The 19,163-nt window shown below is 38.4% G+C and overlaps 1 long non-coding RNA gene across 1 annotated transcript; it reads right to left on the minus strand.

The window, feature by feature from the left end:
• Positions 1–257: 257 nt before the first annotated feature.
• Gm21739 lies at positions 258–13,211 on the minus strand. Its single transcript, XR_882327.1, has 3 exons — positions 13,183–13,211; positions 2,029–2,096; positions 258–280 (listed from the first exon to the last, which is right to left on the minus strand). It is a non-coding gene; the product is annotated as a predicted gene, 21739 (long non-coding RNA).
• Between the last annotated feature and the right edge of the window lie 5,952 nt (positions 13,212–19,163).

Consider the following 19,163-nt stretch of genomic DNA (forward strand, 5'->3'; position numbering starts at 1 on the left):
TCTTGGAAGATCTCAGGCAGGTGGTCATATTGTACTAGTTGCTATGTGTTTGTTATCACAAGGTCTGAAGGACCTCAAGCTGGGCTTGAACTCAACATATAGCAGTGTCAGATTTGTATTGCTATCTTACTGAATCTACTTCTCCAGTGAAGGGAATACAAACACTACTTATGAAGTAATCTATTGAGCTGGCAAAAATATTGAAAATGTTACCCCATATCTTCATCTGCTTCTGCTTGAGGCGATATATTCTCATTTTTATCAAATGCTGGGCTCTTTACTGTATTAACAATAGAAAACAGTAACATTTGAAAGGATTCTATATAAGTAATAGTTAATAAAGTACTATCGATTTGAATTTCTCTGGAAAAACTCTCCATGTGAATTTTTGGAAAAGATTTTAGAAAGGAAATATTTACACCAAGAAAATCCAGGACACAAGGAGATGACAAAACTTAAGGATAATAGGTATCAATGACAAGTTAGTTTTTCAAATTTAGGGACAGTGAATATATTCAACAAAATTATAGAAGAAAACTTCCCTAACCTATAGAAAGAGTTGCCTATGAATATACAAGTAGCGTACAAAACTCCAAATAGTTTGGACCACAAGAGAAATTTCTTCCATCATATAGAAATCAAAACTCCAAATGCATAAAAAGAAAGAAAGAAAGAAAGAAAGAAAGAAAGAAAAAAAGAAAGAAAGAAAGAAAGAAAGAAAGAAAGAAAGAAAGGAAGAAAGAAAGAAAGGAAAAAGAAGAATATTAAAAGCTCTAAGGGAAAATGGTCAAGTGACTTATAAAGGAAATCCTATCAAAACTATACCTAACTTATCCCCAGAGATTATGAAAGCCATAATATCCAGGGCAGATGTCATACAGACCCTAAGGGAAAAGAAATGCCAGACAAGGCTACTAGACGCATCAAAAAATTTTACAATAGATTGAGAAAACAAGGTATTCTGTGAAAAAAACGATATCTACACAATATGCTCGAACAAATCAAGCCCATCAAGGGGGTAATAATGGGAAAACTCCAATATAAGGAGGGAAATTACACTCTAGAAAAACCAAGAAATTGATCTTGAAGCAAACCTAAAAGAAGAAAGCTACATGAATCACATTCCAACTCTAACAACAAAAATAACAGGAAGGAACAACTACTTTTCCTTAATATCTCATAATATCAGCGGACACAATTCACCAATAAAAAGACATAGAATAACAGACAGGATGTGTAAGCAAGACCAAGCATACTAGAAACAAATCTCAGGGACAAATACAGATATTACCTTAGAGTAAAAGGGTGGAAAACAATTATCCAAGCAAATGTTCCAAAGAAACAAGTTGGAGTAGCCATTCTAATATCAAATAAATTCGACTTTCAACCCAAAGTTATCAAAAAAAAAAAAAAAGAGGAGGGACACTTCATATTCATCAATGTTAAAATTTACCAAGATGAATTCCCAATTCTGAACATTTATACGCCAAATGCAATGTCATCCACACTCATAAAAGAAACTTTAGTAAAGCTCAAAAACACACATTGCACCCCAAACAATATTAGCTCAACACCCCTCCCTCATCAATGGAAAGTCCCTGGGAACAAAAATTAAAAAGAGACACAGTTAAAATTACAGCAGTTATGAAACAAATACATGAGTTGATATCTATAAAAAATTTATTCGAATAGAAAAGGATATCCCTTTTTCTCAGCCCCTTATGATGCGTTCTCCAAAATTGACCATATAATTAGTCACAAAACTTGTCTCAACAGATATAAAAATATCGAAATAATCCTATGCATCCTATGAGATCACTAAGGACTAAGGCTGATCTGAAATAGAAATATAAGTAATTAAAAACACACATAAACATAGAAGGTGAACAAAAATATAGTCAGTGATAACTCAGACAAGGAAGAAATAGAGATAAATTTAAGACTTTTTAGATTTTAATGAAAATGAAGCTACAACATATCAAAAGTTATGGGACACAATGGAAGCAGTTCTAAGAGGGAAACTCATACCTCTGAATGCCTCTGAATCGAAATTGGAAAGAGGATACTGGAGTAGGTTGACAGCACACCTAAAAACTCTAGAACAAAAGGGAGCAAATTCACTCAAGATGTCTTTAAGGCAGGACAAATATCAATCTCATGGTTGAAATCAACCAAGTGCAAACAAAGGAATTACATAAAAAAATCAAACAAGCTAGGAGCTGGTTCTTTGAGAAAATCAACAAGAATTATAAACCATTAGACAGACTAAATACAGGGCACAGGGACAGTATTTAAATTAACAAAACCAGAATTGAAAAGGGAGACATAACAACAGAAACTTAGGAAAGTCAAAGAATAATCAGATCCTACTAAACAAGTCTATACTCAACAAAAATGGAAAATGAGGAAAACAAATGGACACGTATCTAGACAGATATCAGGTACCAAATTTAAATCAGGATCAGAGAAATTCTGTATTACTTCCATAACTCCTAAAGAAATAGAAGCAGTCATTAATAATCTCCCAACCAAAAAAAAAGCCCAGGATCTGATGAACCATCAGAGTTCAATAAGATCTTCATGTGATAGACCCTGACTTAGATTGTTTCTCACTTGAAGGTAAAGCCCCTGGACATTCCCCAAGCTTGTTTTCCCTGATCTCTAAAAATGCAGCCAGAAAGAAGTTCTTTGTTGTCTATAGTGAGCAAACAGACTTTTCATTTCTTATCCTTACAGCCAGAGATATGGTAATTGTAATTTTACCAAGGACATCCAGCAGAAAATAACACTCCTCTCAACTCTTCCCATACCTTCCCAAATCTCCTCCCAACCCTCCTAAACCCTCCCAACTCTTCCCAACTTCTCCCATCTCTCCTCCCAACTCATCTCAGTTCCTCAGCTAGCTGTTAAAAGCCCCCCACTGTCACCATTCAGGGTCAAAATCCCTTACCCTGCACAGTGTTAAAAATGTCCTCAGTTAGCTGATAATAAATCCTCTTGCAGTTTGCATCAAGTGTGGTTTTCTCTGGAGTTATTGGTGTCCTGGACAGTTCATCCAGGGACTTGAGTGGAGGCCAAACTTTGGGGTTCTTACATATGGGGGCTCGTTTGCCTGGATTTGTGGCCTATCCCATTTCTCAGAGATGCCACTTGCCGGTAGGATCCTGTCTTTGTCTATGTTTTTGTCTGCTGGCAGTGTTTGAATTCAGAATTCATGGTTTACAATCTTTCTATTCTGTATGGAGGGGAGGGTTACTGACAGGCATGTCAGGAGTAATCGCACACTATACTGGGAGACATCCCTGGAGGTCTGAGGGAGCTCCAGGGATGCCTGGACATCTCCCATCAGGGTGCCAAGTAAGTGTGTGCTCACTTGGCCATCTTTTAATGTTCCTGGGTACCAAGTGAGAGTGTGTTTACTGTTTCTGTTACTGGGTGCCAAGTGAGAGTTTGCTAACTCGGCCATGTGTTTCCGTTACTGTATATATTGTTTGTCTCCCTGTATGTGACTATGCAGTTTGGATAGACTATTAGCACTCCCCTTGGATTGACTCATGAGCATCAAACTGAAATTATGACTAGGACTCACAATCTCTTTGTAGATGTCAAAAAGAGATTTTGGAGAACTTTCTGCTCTACAAAATTGCCACCTGTTGATGTTAGTTGACCACCAGAGAGCACCTGGTTGAAACCTTGAGTACAGAAGAACAAGCTGGGCTCCCTAGTCCTAGCTTTCTGCCACTAAGTGGAAAAAAAAAACAAAACAAAACGAAGATGTAAATGGCGGGGGGAAGGGAGGAATGCAACCCTTGGCTCCTCTTGAGATATTTCCAGAGATGTAATAACCTCCAGAATGGCGTGATACTCCACCCTCATATCCCCAACCGGTCCCTTCCCAGATATCTCAAAAGGGTACTGCTGGAAACATGGGGGCGTGACCAGCTTCTGGAAACCAAGACAAATGAGCTCAGAGCCTATTGAGACCAGACTCAACAATCGCGCTGGCTTTAAGTACTTATGGCCCTACTCCAGCAGACCATGGAAATGCAGCTCCTTCAGTATTGGCCTTTTTCCTCCTCTGATCTCTACAATTGGAAGGCAAAACATGCCCCCTTCTCTGAAAACACCTCTAGCCTTACTAATCTAATGGAATCTCTCATGTTCTCTTATCAGTCCACTTGGGATGACTGTCAATAGCTATTGCAGTTTAATTTTACCACAGAGGAGAAGGAAAGGATTCTGCTTGAGACAAGAAATATGTGCTGGGAGCCAATGGATGGCTGACACAACTTCCAAATGAAATAGATGCAGGCTTCCCTCTGAATGGTCCTGACTGTGACCCTAACAGGCCTGAAGGTAGCAAGCAGTTGACACATTTACACAGGGGTAGGGTAGCAGGAAAGGGAGGAGCTAACAGTCACCCAAGCAATTTGGTCAAGGTAAGAGGGATCCTAAAGGGGAAAAGGAGCCCCCAGCAGTGATTTTAGAATGCCTCTTAGAATCATACAAGCATTACGCTCCCTTTGACACTATGTCAGAGAGCCAGCAGGCAGCAGTGGCCATGGCTTTCATTTGGGCATTCTGCTTCTGACATTAGGCGAAGGTTACAGCATCTAGAGAGTCTGCAAACATTATCTTTTCAAGATCTGTTTAAGGAGGCAGAGAAAGTGTACCATAAGAGAGAGACTAAAAAAGAAAAAGGAGAAAGAGAAGAGAGAGTAGCTGAGTCAAGAGAAAGTAGACCAGATGGAAGGCAGGATAGAAATTTAATTAGGATTTTGGATACATTAGCAGTTGATAACGAAGTTTATAGAAAAGATGGAGGGAATAGGCAGACAGGGTAACTGGGCAACACAGGGCCAAAAAGACCTCAGAACTCCATAGGACCTTCACACCACCTGTAGATAAGGACCAATGTGGGTACTGTAAAGAAAAGGGACACTGGGCAAGAGACTGCCCCAAGAAAGAGACAGATACCAGACCACCTAAGTCCTTATCCCAGAGGATGATGACTAGTGGATATGGGGAATAGACACCCTACGTGAGACTAGGGTAACCCTAACTGTGGAAGAGACCCCCATGGCTTCCCTTCATGATATCAGAGCAGAGTTTTCAGTCCTGACAGAGCCACTGGAGAAATTGAGGAACCAGCAATCCTTAGTATTCGGGGCTACTGGTCAGAAACCATACTCTTGGACCACTGATAAGAAAGTTAATCTATGAATAAGCCAAGTAACTCATTTCTCCCTCATCATTCCTCAAGCCCCACCCCATTATTGTGGAGAGACATACTAGCATATTTAAAATTCCAAATAAGCTGCTCTTTGCAAGGAACTTCAATCCCTTGGCAAGCCTCTGTCTCTATAAATTTAACATCAAAATTGGAAGAAGTATATAGATTACATGAGCCTCAAGCCCCATCAAGAAAAGTACTAGAATGGACCTAGTTAGAGAGATATCCAACAGCCTGGGCAAAGACTGGGGGTATAATTGAGGCAAAAATGGTGCCCCCCATCATTGTGAGATTGAGAACTGGTGTGATTCCTTTCGGGGTACAACAATACACCATGAGCAAAGAGGCCGGAGAGGGCATCAGACCTCACCTTCAAAGGCTCTTAGAACTAGGCGTGTTTGGTCCTTTGTCAGTCTTCCTGGAATACTCTGTTGCTACCAGTTAAAAAGCAAGGCTTTGCCACCTGGCACTCACTAATAATCCCTTCTTACTAAAGAGACTGGGACTTTCTCATGGACCCCATATATGGGGAGGCCTTTAAAAAGATTAAAAAATCGTGCTTAGTGCCTCAGCCCTAGTCCTGACAGATGTGACATGGCCATTCACTCTCTATTTAGATAAAAGAGCAGAAATAGTGAGATAGGTCCTGACCTAAGCTCTGGGGACATAGACAAGACTTGTAGTCGACTTGTAAAAAAAAAAAAAAAAAAAAAAAAAAAAAAAAAAAAAAAAAAAAAAAAAAAGACCAAGTGGCCAGTGGATGGCATTCTTGCTTAAAAGCTACCACTGCTATGCCAGTACTTCTCAAAGATGCTGACAAACTGACTCTAGGTCAAGGAACTATAGTAGTAAACCCCCTCTGCCCCCATGCCTTAGAAAGCATTGTTAGACAGCTGTCAGATTGCTGGATGACTAATGCTCATGGGACCCATTATCAGAGTCTCTTACTGACTGAGAGAGTGTAGAGAGAGTGTAGTTTTCACCCCTGCTATCCCTAATCCTTCCACCTTGCTGCCTGAAGCTGGCAACTCCCTACCAGTGAAGGAGTATAGACATCCTGGCAGAAGAAATCAAAACTAAGAAAGAAGTCACTGACCAGCCATGGCCAGGCTGCCCCAATTGGTACACAGATAGTATCAGCTTTTTGATTGAAAGTAAAAGAAAAGTGGTGCCAGCAGTGGTCAACGGAAAAGAAACCATCCGTGCCAGCAGCTTTTCTGAAGGAATGACTGTCCAGAGAGAAGAGCTAATCACACTCATCCAAGCCTTGCAGCTGGCAATAGAATAGAACATCAATATCTAAACAGACAGCAGGTATGCCTTTGCCACCACTCACATGCATCTTTTATCTTTATCTTTATCTTTATCTTTATCTTTATCTTTATCTTTATCTTTATCTTTATCTTTATCTTTATCTTTATCTTTATCTTTATCTTTATCTTTTTATCTTTAGAAAAAGGGTGCTACTCACATCTACTGGGGAAGATATTAAAAATAAAAAAGAAACCAAGAGACTGTTAGAAGCCATACACTTTGCAAAAAAACTTGTCATCATACATTGCAATAGTCACCACAAAGTCCATGAGGCCCTAGTGAAGGGAAATCTGATGCCTGACCTGGCTGCCCTAAGAGAAAAAAATAAAGAATGTCAAGACCATTATAATCTCAAAGATGCAGGCTTTGATTATACTCCAGAAGATCAGGAATTAACAGGCAAAATACCTGATATATGTGTGCATACTACCCAGGGAGTCGCTAAGACCCAAGATGGTTGCTCTGTCCTGCCCACAAGAGAAAGGTAATCTACAGCATCAATCTACACCACCTCATGCCCTTGGAAAATCAGAAGGTCAAAAAAATGTTAAGAGCTCAAATTGCTATATTATAAGATTGCCAGATGTTGCCCATGAGATTGTTAATGAATGCCAAGCATGTGCCCTCACCATTGCTGGGCACCACAAGAACACCCCCCAGAAAGTGGATAAGAGTTGACTGACCAAGAGCATACAGAAAAGTAGATTTTACTGAAGTTAAACCAGCCAAGTACAGTAATAAACATCTATTTGTTTTTTGTAAACACCTTTTCAGGCTTGGTAGAAGCCTTCCCCACTAAGAACAAGAACACCTTTGCCATGGCAAAGAAGATATTAGAGGAAAATTTCCTAAGATTTGGCATCCCTAAGGTACTTTCGTCAGCCAATGGCCCCTCCTTCATTGCCCAGGTAAGACAAGGGTTAGCCAGACAATGGGGGATCCATTGGAAGATACATTGTTCTTATATATGCCAGACTTCAGGACAGGTAGAGTGGATGAATAGAGCATTAAAAGAAACCTTGACTAAATTGGTTTTAGAGACCTGCAGAAAAGATTATGCAGCTCTTTTTCCCTTCACCTTGTTCTGAGTATGGAACACCACAGGGAAATTTAAACTTACACCATTCGAACTCCTCAACTGGGGACCCCCCCTTTAACAGAAGCAGGTGGAATGTTTGACCCTCATGTTTCTTTTTCAGAACTCCCACTAGCTCACTTGAAGGACCTACAACTGGTCAGAAAAGATGCCTTGGAAATGTTGAAACACAATAAAAAACTAAAACAAAAATACAAAAACAAAAAACATACGAACCAGAAACCATCTTGGTGCCACATAAATTTCAAAAAGGAGTACCTGTCCTGGTCTGGACCCACCATCTGGCAAACTTGAACTCAGATCAAAAGGACTCTCCCTGATGCTTCTCACAAGCCCTGCTGCCACACCTCCAGCATGTGCCCAGTTCTGGCATCCAGCCTGCCATGGCCCTCTGGCCTGGCACTGCTCACACACAGTGGGCACTGCACAGGAACCTCCCTCCATCCCTCCTCCCACTGGCAAGAGGCTCTTTTGTCTCATTCAAGGGGCTTCTGAGGTTCTCAATCTTACATATCCTAAAGCTGTGACCTCATGTTGGCTTTGTTTGGCAGCTGGGCCAGAGGTTTAATTTTCTAACTTATAAGATCAGAACTATGTACTAGAAGGAGTGGGAACTGTTGAGACCCCAACTCAGAGTGTTTCTCCCTGGAAGGTAAAGCACCTGAACATTCTCCAAGATTGTTTTCCCTGATTTATAAAAATACAGCCAGAAAGAGACTCCATGTTCTCTACAGCCACCAAAAAGCCTTTTGGTTTCTGAGCCATACAGCTAGAGATTCAAAAATTGGAGTTTTGCCAAAGACATCCGGGCAGAGAAGAACACTCCTCCCAACTCTTCCAAACTCCTCCAAACTCTCCTCCCAAATCATCCCAATTCCTCAGCTAGTTAATAAAAACCCTCTTCTGTCACATCTCAGAGTCATACGCCCCTGCCCTGCACAGTGGAAGGAGTTTGTCCTTAGCTAGCTGATAATAAAACCTCTTGCAGTTTGCATCAGGTGTGGATTTCTCTCAAGTCATTGGGGTGCTGGCCACCTCATCCCGGGACTTTACTGCACTTGAGAGGAGGTCCATCTTCGGGGTCTTACACATGGAGACCTAATACCAAAACTCTTCAAACTATTATGCAAAATCAAAAGAGAAGGAACACTATTGAATTTGTTCTATGAAGCCAGATTACAATTATATTCAAATCATACAAAAACTCAATGAAGAAAGGAATCTTCAGACCATTTTCCCTTATGAATATCGAAGCAAAAATACTCAATAAAATCACTGCAAACCAAATAAAAGAATACATCAAAACGATCATCCATCATGGTCAAGTAGGCTTCATCCCTGTAATGCAGGGATGGTTTAATATATGGAAATCTGTCAACTTAATCCACTATAGAAACAAACTCAAAGACGAAAACAACATGATCACCTCATTAGATGCTGAGAAAGCATTTGACAAATTACAACACCCATTCATAATAAAAGTCCAGGATAAATCAGGAATTCAAGGCCCATACCTAAATATAAAAAAAAAAAAATAGCAAACCAGTAGGAAACATTAAACTAAATGAAACAATCCCATTAAAGTCAGGGACGAGACAAGACTGCCCTCTTTCTTCATACCTATTCAATATAGTAGTTGAAGTCCTAACCAGAGCAATTAGACAACAAAAGGAAAACAAATGAATACAAATTGGAAAGGAAGAAGTCAAAATATCACTATTTCCAGAATATATGATAGCATGTATCAGTGACCCAAAAATGCACCAGAGAAATCATAAACCTTATATATGACTTCAGTGCAGTAGGTGAATATAAAATTAACTCAAACATATCAGTGGCCTTTCTCTACTCAAAGGAAAAAGAGGATGAGAAAGAAATTAGGGAAAAATCACCCTTCACAATACTCACAAATAATATAAAATAGCTTGGTGTGACTCTAACTTAGAAAGTGAAAGATATATATGATAAAAACTTCATGTCTCTGAAGAAAGAAATGAAACAAGATCTCAGAACATGGAAAGAACTCCCATGCTCATGGATTGGAAGGATTAATATAGTAAGAATGGCTGTTCTGCCAAAAGTAGTTTATAGATTCAATACAATCCCCATCAAAATTCCAACTCAATTCTTTTCTGAGTTAGAAAGGGCAATTTACAAATTCTCCTGGAATTTGAAAAAAAAACAAACAAACAAACAAAAAAAGAAAATCAACAACAACAACAACAACAACAACAACAAAAAACCTAGTATAGGAACAACTATTCCCAACAATAAAAGAACCTCTTGTGGAATCACCATGCCTGACCTCAAGCTGCACTACAAAACAATTGTGATAAAAACTACATGGTACAGGTATAGTGGTAGACAGGTAGATAAATGAAATAGAACTGAAGTCAGAGAAATAAACCCACACACATATAGTCACTTGATCTTTGACAAAGGAGCTAAAACCATCTAGTGGAAAGGAGACAGCATTTTCAACAAATGGTGTTGGTTCAATTGGCAGTTAGCATGTAGTAGAATGTAAATTGATCTATTCTCATCCCCTGTGCAATGCTCAAGTCTAAGTCGATCAAGGGACTGCACATAAAACCAGAGACACTGAAACTTATAGAGGAGAAAGTGGGGAATAGCCTGGAATACATGGGCAAAGGGGGAATATTCTTAAAAAAAATACCACCAATGTCTTGTGCTATAAGATTAAAAATGGACAAATGGGACCTCATAAAATTGATAAGGTTATACCTAGAAGTTCAAACTTGTAATAAGGAAACATGCTTCACTTTGTCCATAGCAGCCTTATGTATAATAACAAGAAGCTGAAATGAACACAGATGACTCTCTTTAGAGGAAAGTATATAGAAAATATGGTACATTTACTTAATGAATTACTACTCAGCTATTAAAAACAATGAATTCATGAAATTTTTAAAGAAATGGATGGATCTGGATGATATCTTCCTAAGAGAGTTAACCCAATCACAAAAAACACACATGATATTCCCACATTGATGAGTGGATATTATCCCTGAAGCTCAGAATAACCAAGGTAAAATGTGAAAAACCCATGAAACTGAAGAAGGAAGACCAAAGTGTGGATATGCCGTTCCTTCTTAGAATGGGGAACAAAATAATCATGGAAGGAGTTATAGAGACAAAGATTGGAGCTGAGAATAAAAGAATACAGAGACTGCCTCACTTGGGGATCCATCCCATAAAAAACCACCAAATCCAGACACTACTGAAGATGCCAACAAGGGCTTGGGTGCAGGAGAATGATATAGTTGTCTCCTGAGAGGATCTGCTAATGCCTGACAAATAAAAAAGTGGATGTTCACAGACATCCTTTGGACTTAGCACAGGGTCCCCAATTATGGATCTGGAGAAAGTACCTAAGGAGCTTAATGAGTTTGCAGGCCCCTAGAAGAAAAACCAACATGAACTAACAAGTACCCCACAATTCCATGGGATTAAACCACCAATCAATGAAAACAAATAATGGGACATATGACTCCAGCTTCATATGCAGCAGAGGATGGACTAGTCAGGCATCAATGGGAGGAGAGACACTTGTTCCTGTAAAGATCCTATGCCCCAGTATGGGGGAATACCTGGGTTAGGAATTGGTAGATGGTGTGTTGGGGAGATGGGGGAGAGGGGAGAGGACAGGAGATTTTTTGGAGTGGAAACTAGAAACGGGGATAATATTTGAAATGTAAATAAGGAAAATATATAATAGAAAAAAATGGAAATAATTTATTTGCAGGTTTTATGAAATAAATTCATGTTTGGCAAACATATTATACGAACAATGTTCACATCTTTTCTTGAGGCAAAATCAAGAAAGTTCTTCTCTCTCAACATATGCTGATATAGTTCCAAGAGTAGGTTTATGTGCTGCAAAACCTTGTATATAGGAATAGAGAGATATAGGTAAAATTAGAAATGAAGTATATGTAAACTCTTAACAAAGACTTCTTCCATTTCAGGTGACTAGGTAAAGTCTAATGAACTGCAGGACACAATTAATACTGGAAATGCTATACCTTCCGAAAGAGCCTCCTCTGAAACTTTTATATCATCGTCCTCATCATCAAAGTCCAAAAGTAATAAGTAACTTTCCTTTGGTATCACCTTCAATTTCTTAAGAGCCATTTTTCTCATAAGAACTCAGTAGTCTTCTTAGTTAAAAAAAAAAACAATAAAAATAAAAAGAAAAAAAAAGAACTTAGTTACCTGATTAAAAATTATCATTTAAATAATTAAAAATAACAAAAAATCAAAAAATTATTTTAGCTCAATGAAAGATCATTTCTTTTTTACTTAACATGTATATTTTTAATCAATTGCCTTTGAGAGAGTTCTGTGTACATATTCAATATGGTGATGCATATATATATACACTTACCCGTACCATTTCCTCCGTGTATCCCATTTATCATGTCCCTCTCCCTCACAACTTGTTTTAAAAACTTCTTTAACTCACTTCTTTAAAAACCTCCTTTAGAACCTAAGTTATCAATCTGCCATTTCTCAGTTTAAAAAAGAGACAAAAACTGGCCAACCTTCAACATATGAGTCCTCCCCTCCTCCCAAAAAAATGATGAGCAACATCCTTTAACCGTTGAGGCATCTGAATTTTGGTCCTATCTCCCACAGAATATTTTTAAACAAAACATCAGCAATTCTGTTTAACAGTTTATCTCAGTCTAAGGTAAACTCACAGTTCTATCCAGAAAGATAAAGAACATGGTAACTGTATATTCATATCAAAAAGATCCACCACTAAGTCTACAAAAAAACATGAACTACCACCACCACCCACACAGAAAGACCTTATATTGGAGAAATTAGTGATTTGGAGAAGCCGAGGATTTCAAACATCTGAAGATTCTAAGTTCAAGGCCAGGCCAAGCAGGGCCAGCTGAAACTACAAAGATAGATCCCATCCTACAGAACCTAAACTGAGAGAAAAAGCTGAACTTGGTGGTGCAAGTCTTTAATCCCAATACATGGGAGACTGAGACAGAAAGATCTGTGGTCAGAATCCATCCCCAATGACTTATGAATCTCTTACAATATCTCCTCTTCTTCTTTTCATTCATCTTCCTATGCCATTCTACTGTCTGCAATGTTCATACAGTCTATACTAAAGGAACACACCATAGAGAAGACAATGAGGAGGGAGGAATCCTCAGTGTGTTTCTAAGGGATCCTGAACATCACACAGGACAATCGCCAAGGCATCTCACCAATGGCTCCCTGTTCCCTGACCCACAGTCCTGCAGCTGTTTCTCTGATCCTATCCCCAGGCCCAAAGCTTTTCTCTTCCAAGGGTTCCCAATTCTCTATGGCCCTGACCTGTTCGATCCTCTTCCATGAATACGGTCCTCCATCTTCCATTCACCCTCAGATTCCACAGAAAATGGCGATCAGAAGGCTTTTCCTCACATAGTGGCCTCCTGGGCCTGAGATTCCCCACCCTGTCACACCTCGATTAACTGTCCAACAACCCTGATCAGGGCAGACTATCACTTACAGCTCATCTAAGAGGAGAACACCTTCCCAACCGCACCCTTCTGTGCTTAGCTCCTCAATGGCAAAAAAAAAAAAAAAAAAAAAAAAAAACGTTGTCAGAGGCCAGACCCGGACAGAAGCCTCAGAGGATCCTTTGTGATGCCAGCTGGAGCAAACAGGTCTCACCAAAGGACTGTGCTGATTGGCTGAATACACCCTGCGCATGCGTTCATGGAATACCAAGTCCTTTGAAGGGAGATTTTAGAAGGTGGGAATAATCTACTGGCTTTAAGACAAATGATTTCCAGTTTGTTGGTTGACAAGTGCTTACAGACTTGAAAATCCAGAACAAATATGTAACATATGAAATAAGCAAATGGCTTTACTTAATTTCAGCTGTAGAGGCTCTTGTAAGCATTTTTGGTTTTTTTATTTATTTATGTGCATAAACATTTAATAATGTGGACTTCTGCATGTACACATGCACAGCAGAAGAGTCTATGCTGCCCCTAAGAGTTTAGAAGGGAGCATTCAGATTTCCTACAACCTCTGGTACTCTCCTCTCTCTACTTTCCTAGTCCTCAGCTTGATAGAAGAGTGTGCTAGGCAGTGCAGGCCCTCTCACTCTCACCTATGTGCTTGGCCGCTCAGGCCCTCTCTCTCACTTAGGCGTTAGGCTGGGCAGGTCCTCTCTCTCTCTCTCTCTCTCTCTCTCTCTCTCTCTCTCTCTCTCTCTCCCTCTCTCTCTCTCTCTCTCTCTCTCTCCCTCCCTCCCTCCGTTTCTCCCTCCCTCCCTCCCTCCCTCCCTCCCTCCCTCCCTCTCTCTCTCTCTCTCTCTCTCTCTCTCCCTCCCTCCCTCCCTCCGTTTCTCCCTCCCTCCCTCTCTCTCTCTCTCTCTCTCTCTCTCTCTCTCTCTCTCTCTCTCTCTCTCTCTCTCTCTCTCTCTCTCTCTCTCTCTTAGGTGCTAGGCTTCACATGTCCTCTCTCTCTCTCTCTTATGTGCTAGGCTTCCCAGGACCTCTCTCTCACTTAGATGTTAGTCCTTGCAGGCCCTCTTTCTCACTTATGTGCTAGGCTGGGCAGGGCCTCTCTCTCACTTATATGCTAGGCTGCCCAGGTCCCCTCTCTCACTTATGTGCTAGGCTGAGCAGCCCCTCTCTCTCACTTATGCCTCTGTTACCTACAGAGGCCGCAAGAGAGCACTGTTTCTCTGAAACTGTGATTGTGCATATGTTATGAGCCACAATGTGGGTGCTTTGTGCCGGGTCCTCTGCATAGAATAGGTGCTTTTCTTTTCTTTTTATTATTATTATTATTATTATTATTATTATTATTATTATTATTGTTATTGTTATTGTTATTATTATTATTGTTATTATTAAATTTCAAGACAGAGTTTCTCAGTGTAGCACTGTCTGTCCTGTAACTTACACCAGGCTGACTTTGAACTCAAAAATCCTTGTCTTCTGCCTCCCAAGTGCTGTGATTGAAGGCATGAACCACTAATGCCCAACCAACAGTTGCCCTTAACAGCTAGTTTTTCCATTTTTTCAACTAGTCTAGTGTGTATTTCATGTATCCAAGAGCATTCCGCCCATTTACTTCCAGTGTTTTCCTACTTGTGCATTAGATTTCCAAGGCTGGTTTGGTGGAAAGAAATGAAAGGAAGTAGTTAGACACTTTAATAATAATAATAATAATAATAATAATAATAATAATAATAATAATAATTAATAATAATAATTATAGAACCATTTTAATGTGTTTAAGTCTATCATTTTTAAAATGTATGAGTCCTCTTTTTATGGGTTCAACTTCATGAAAGAAGGGGACATCAGATCACTTTATATATGGTAGTAAGCCACCATGTTGTTGCTGGGAATTGAACTCAGGAACTGTAAAATAATAGCCCGTTCTCATAACTGCTGAGCAATCCCACCAGTTCTAGAAATATGTTTTGATTTAATTTTTATTGCATTATGATAAGAAAATGTACATAATTTCAATTTATCTGAATTTGTTAACATCTAAAAACATATTTTGAGTAAACAGACTTACATTACATTCTTCTTTTTATTTTGTACCCCAACTCCTCCAGCTGATGCCCACTCAAAACCTATCAAACCTTCCATTTTTTATCATGTTCCTTAATATTTATAAAATATTGTAACAATAAAAATGAATATTAAAAATGTTGTTTGATAGAAAACAACAATCAATTGAATAGTCTTATTTATATATTTGTCTGCAGCAATACTGAAAATACTTTTTTTCTCATAAATTTTAAATAACTCCAAATATATTAACTGTATGATATATTAAAATAATATATCACTATTAGTTTTTTTGGTGAACATAAATAGTCTTTAGGTTTGTTTGTTGTTTGTTTGTTTGTTTGTTTTGTTTTGTTTTTAGTAGATCTTAAAATTCTTGACTTACAGATTATGCTAACAGGACCCTGAAGTTGTCTTGTGTGAGGATAGTCCAGTGACTGGCAAATACAGAAGTGGATGCTCACAATCATCTATTGGATGGAACACAGGACTCCCAATGGAGGAGCTAGAGAAAGTTCCCTAAGAACTGAGATGGTTTGAAACCCTAAATAAGAACAACAATATTAACTAACCCATACCTCCAGAGCTCATGTCTCTAGTTGAATGTGTAGCAGGGGATGGCCTGGTAGGCCATCTGTGGGGGGAGAGGCCTATGGTTTTGTGAAGGTTATATGCCTCAGCTCAGGGTACTGCTAGGGCCTGGAGGTGGGAATAGGTATGTTGGGGATCAAGGAGAGGTAAGGGGGGAGGCGGGAGGGGACTTTTGGAATGTAAACAAAGAAAGTATATAATAATTGTAAAATTAAAAAAAAATCTTGGCTTACTGTGATACAAAAAAAAAAAGAAAAAAAGAAGAACAGTTTATGGACACTGGATTTCATTGTAATAAGGCTGTACTTGAATGTCCCTCACATCACCAAAGTATTTTACCTTCATAGTACTAAGGGTAGAGTTGACATATCTGCTGTGGCAAGGAATGAACTATAGGCATGATTTTTGGATACTAATTTCCTGCTATGTTCAAAGCTATTTGATTTGCGTGATTGTTGTCATTCTCAGGCCACAGGTAACAAGGTACATTCACTTAAGGAATGGGTGTTTATTAAGATGGTCTATCCATGAAGTCATTGATCAACTGTTTCAATGAAGAATTGTTCTGCTTGGAGAGTGTCACAGAAGTTAGTTGATGATAGTTTCATTGGATGTGATTTTTTTTTCAAAAGCATTCATCTCAGAATAATAGTAACTTATAAAGTCCTCTTCAGAATTTATACAATAATAATAAATATCAAGCAAACCCTTTAGTCTCACTCTTTGCTGTTCTCTTATAAGCCACCTCTCAAATTAATTGTCTACATTTATTTTGGTTTATAAAGAGTTTTGAAAAATTTAAGCTGTTTTGAAAACCATAGTATAGTGTAAAAATATCAAATAAACAATCCTACTAATACAGACGCTGAGATAGGGGAAGCATGTTTTCAAGACCATTATGTGGCACACAGCAATACAGTGTTATGTACAAACAAGAAGAAAGACTATATGGATTATACAATATTGGACTTATTAATCCTATTTACCAAATTAGGAACAACATAATGAAAAACGGACAATTTCTAATTCCTCATATTTTTGAATTTCATTCAATTAGGTTATGATCGTAATATTAATTTTCATATTAATAGATATTAAGGTAAAGTGATTGTTACTTTCTATTAGTTTTATTCTTAGAGGTGGAAGCATGTTTTTGTGGATTTGTTGTAAGATTACTTTCTTGTTTCTTCTATGGTGTAGTTTCACTCCTTGTGTTGTTGTTTTCCACCTATTATTCTTTGTAGGGCTGGATTTAAGGAAATATTATGTGTAAAATTGGCTTTGTCGTTGTATATATTGTTTTCTCTGTCTATGGTGATTGAGAGTTTTGTTAGGTATAGGAGCCTAGGCTGGCATTCATGTTCTCTAGAGGTGGAATAGATGCTGAGATTAATATCTTTTTTATGAAAATACATCCATGAGTTGAGAGAGGAGGACTTCCACTGGCCTTTGTACCCTAGTGCCATTTTCTAGGTGCTGCTAGTGAATGGGGAACTAAGTGACACCCCAGTGACAACAGAAACCACCTCTTTCAGAATCCAACCTAAGAATGTCAGGCAGAGTTTATTTTGGCTGACTCATGGTAACCAGATCTTATATGGAGAGGGTGGGACTCATGTATCACTTCAGAAAATGCTTTTAAGTTTAGTCTTATATATTTTACAGAGAAGGAAAAGAGAGAAATAACTTCATGAAGGATAACACCCAAGAAAGCAAATGATCAAGGCAGCTTTATAGCAACACACAAATCTGCCCAACACTAGTGTTTACTAGTGGTTTGTTGGTGTTAAATAGCCATGGAGGCTACTGGACCATAGAGGGGCTGGAGAAAGTCAGATTGCTTTTTGTTATTGTTTTATTTTATTTTAACATTTCCCTTTTGAATTCAGGCAGTCTCATTTTAGATTTTTCCTGCTGCTAAGACCACTAGTGTTCTTTGGTACATTCAACCTTACTGATCTCCAGGCGACTAGACTTGTCAGGATCAGAGTGGAAACTGGATATTTTACAACCAATTATCTGGTCCACTTGCCTACCTCTGGTTATCCCAGTTTCTCCACCTAAATTCGTTAATGATAATTTCCTCATCATGCAGCCTGCCATGATTCACAGACAGGTACAACAACTGCTTCTGCCTCAGTATTAAATTCAAGTCCTTTCTCTTCTTCAGGAATGTTAATATTTGACAATATACAAATGCATTTATCTGAGGAAGAATGGGCTATGCTAACCCATTGAAGAAGACACTCTACAGTGTTGTAATGCTGGTCATCTACAAGCTAACCACCTCTCTAGGTTAACTGGTTAACTATAACTCATTTCCTTTGTGTATACATTGTGTAACCTGGACTGTAACGGTGAAAAATACACTCTGGGAGATATTACCTTTTGGGTTATAATTGATTTAGATTGCTTCTTCACTGTTGAATCAGGAATGGCTACAGAAAAAAAAATATTTTCTATGTTATTTTTTGTTTTGGGGTTGTTTGTTTTCTTTGTTTTTTTAAGATACAATTTCTCTGCATAACCCTGGCTGTCCTCAAGATCAATCTGTACAACAGTTTTACCACAAACTCACCTGCCTTTGCCTCCCAAGTTCTGGGTTTAAAACATGCACCACTACCATCCAGCTCAGCGTGAAAGTTCTTAATTTTAGTGAGGATCAATTATTTCTCTTAGAATGAATATTTCTTCCATGAAATCTAGAACTCTTAACTCTCTTAATCATACATATACTCCAATTTTCCTAAATCTTTTATTTTGTTCTTATATGCCCTTGTGAATTATTTTACATACAGTATGAAGTTGAGATTGAGTTTGAGGCTGACTCTTTTACCTATTATGTGTCACTGCTCTCAGGTGAAACAAAACATACAGCACAAATTATATATATGCATAATTTTATAAAACTATGGTGTATGTATTATATATAATTTATTTTATATGTAATATATTTTATCATTTATAATATTTTGTTATATAATATACTTTAAATATACTTTAAATATACTTTAAAGTGAATTACAGGGTGTGATCTAACAATAGCTGTCTACCAACTGATATTCTAAGAACCTAATAGTTATTCAGTCAATGAGGTGGATTGTCACAGGTAGTCTCCAGTGTATTATGGAATACTGAAAATGGCCTGTATTGACAGTGAAGGAATGGGCTTCCCAATGAGGGCAAACAGGCAAAGAAAACAAACTCTCTTCTTCCACGTCTTTCATATAGTTTGCAGAATATTTATATAAGTGTGTGCCAGGTTTAAGGTGACTTTTCCCACTTGAAAGATTCAGATTCAAAATGGATCTTGCCATTTCAAATTATTAAGAAAAAATCCATTAACGTCTTGCCCAGT

The sequence above is a fragment of the Mus musculus genome, chromosome Y (assembly GCF_000001635.26).
Source record: "Mus musculus strain C57BL/6J chromosome Y, GRCm38.p6 C57BL/6J".
NCBI classification, from domain to species: Eukaryota; Metazoa; Chordata; class Mammalia; order Rodentia; family Muridae; genus Mus; species Mus musculus.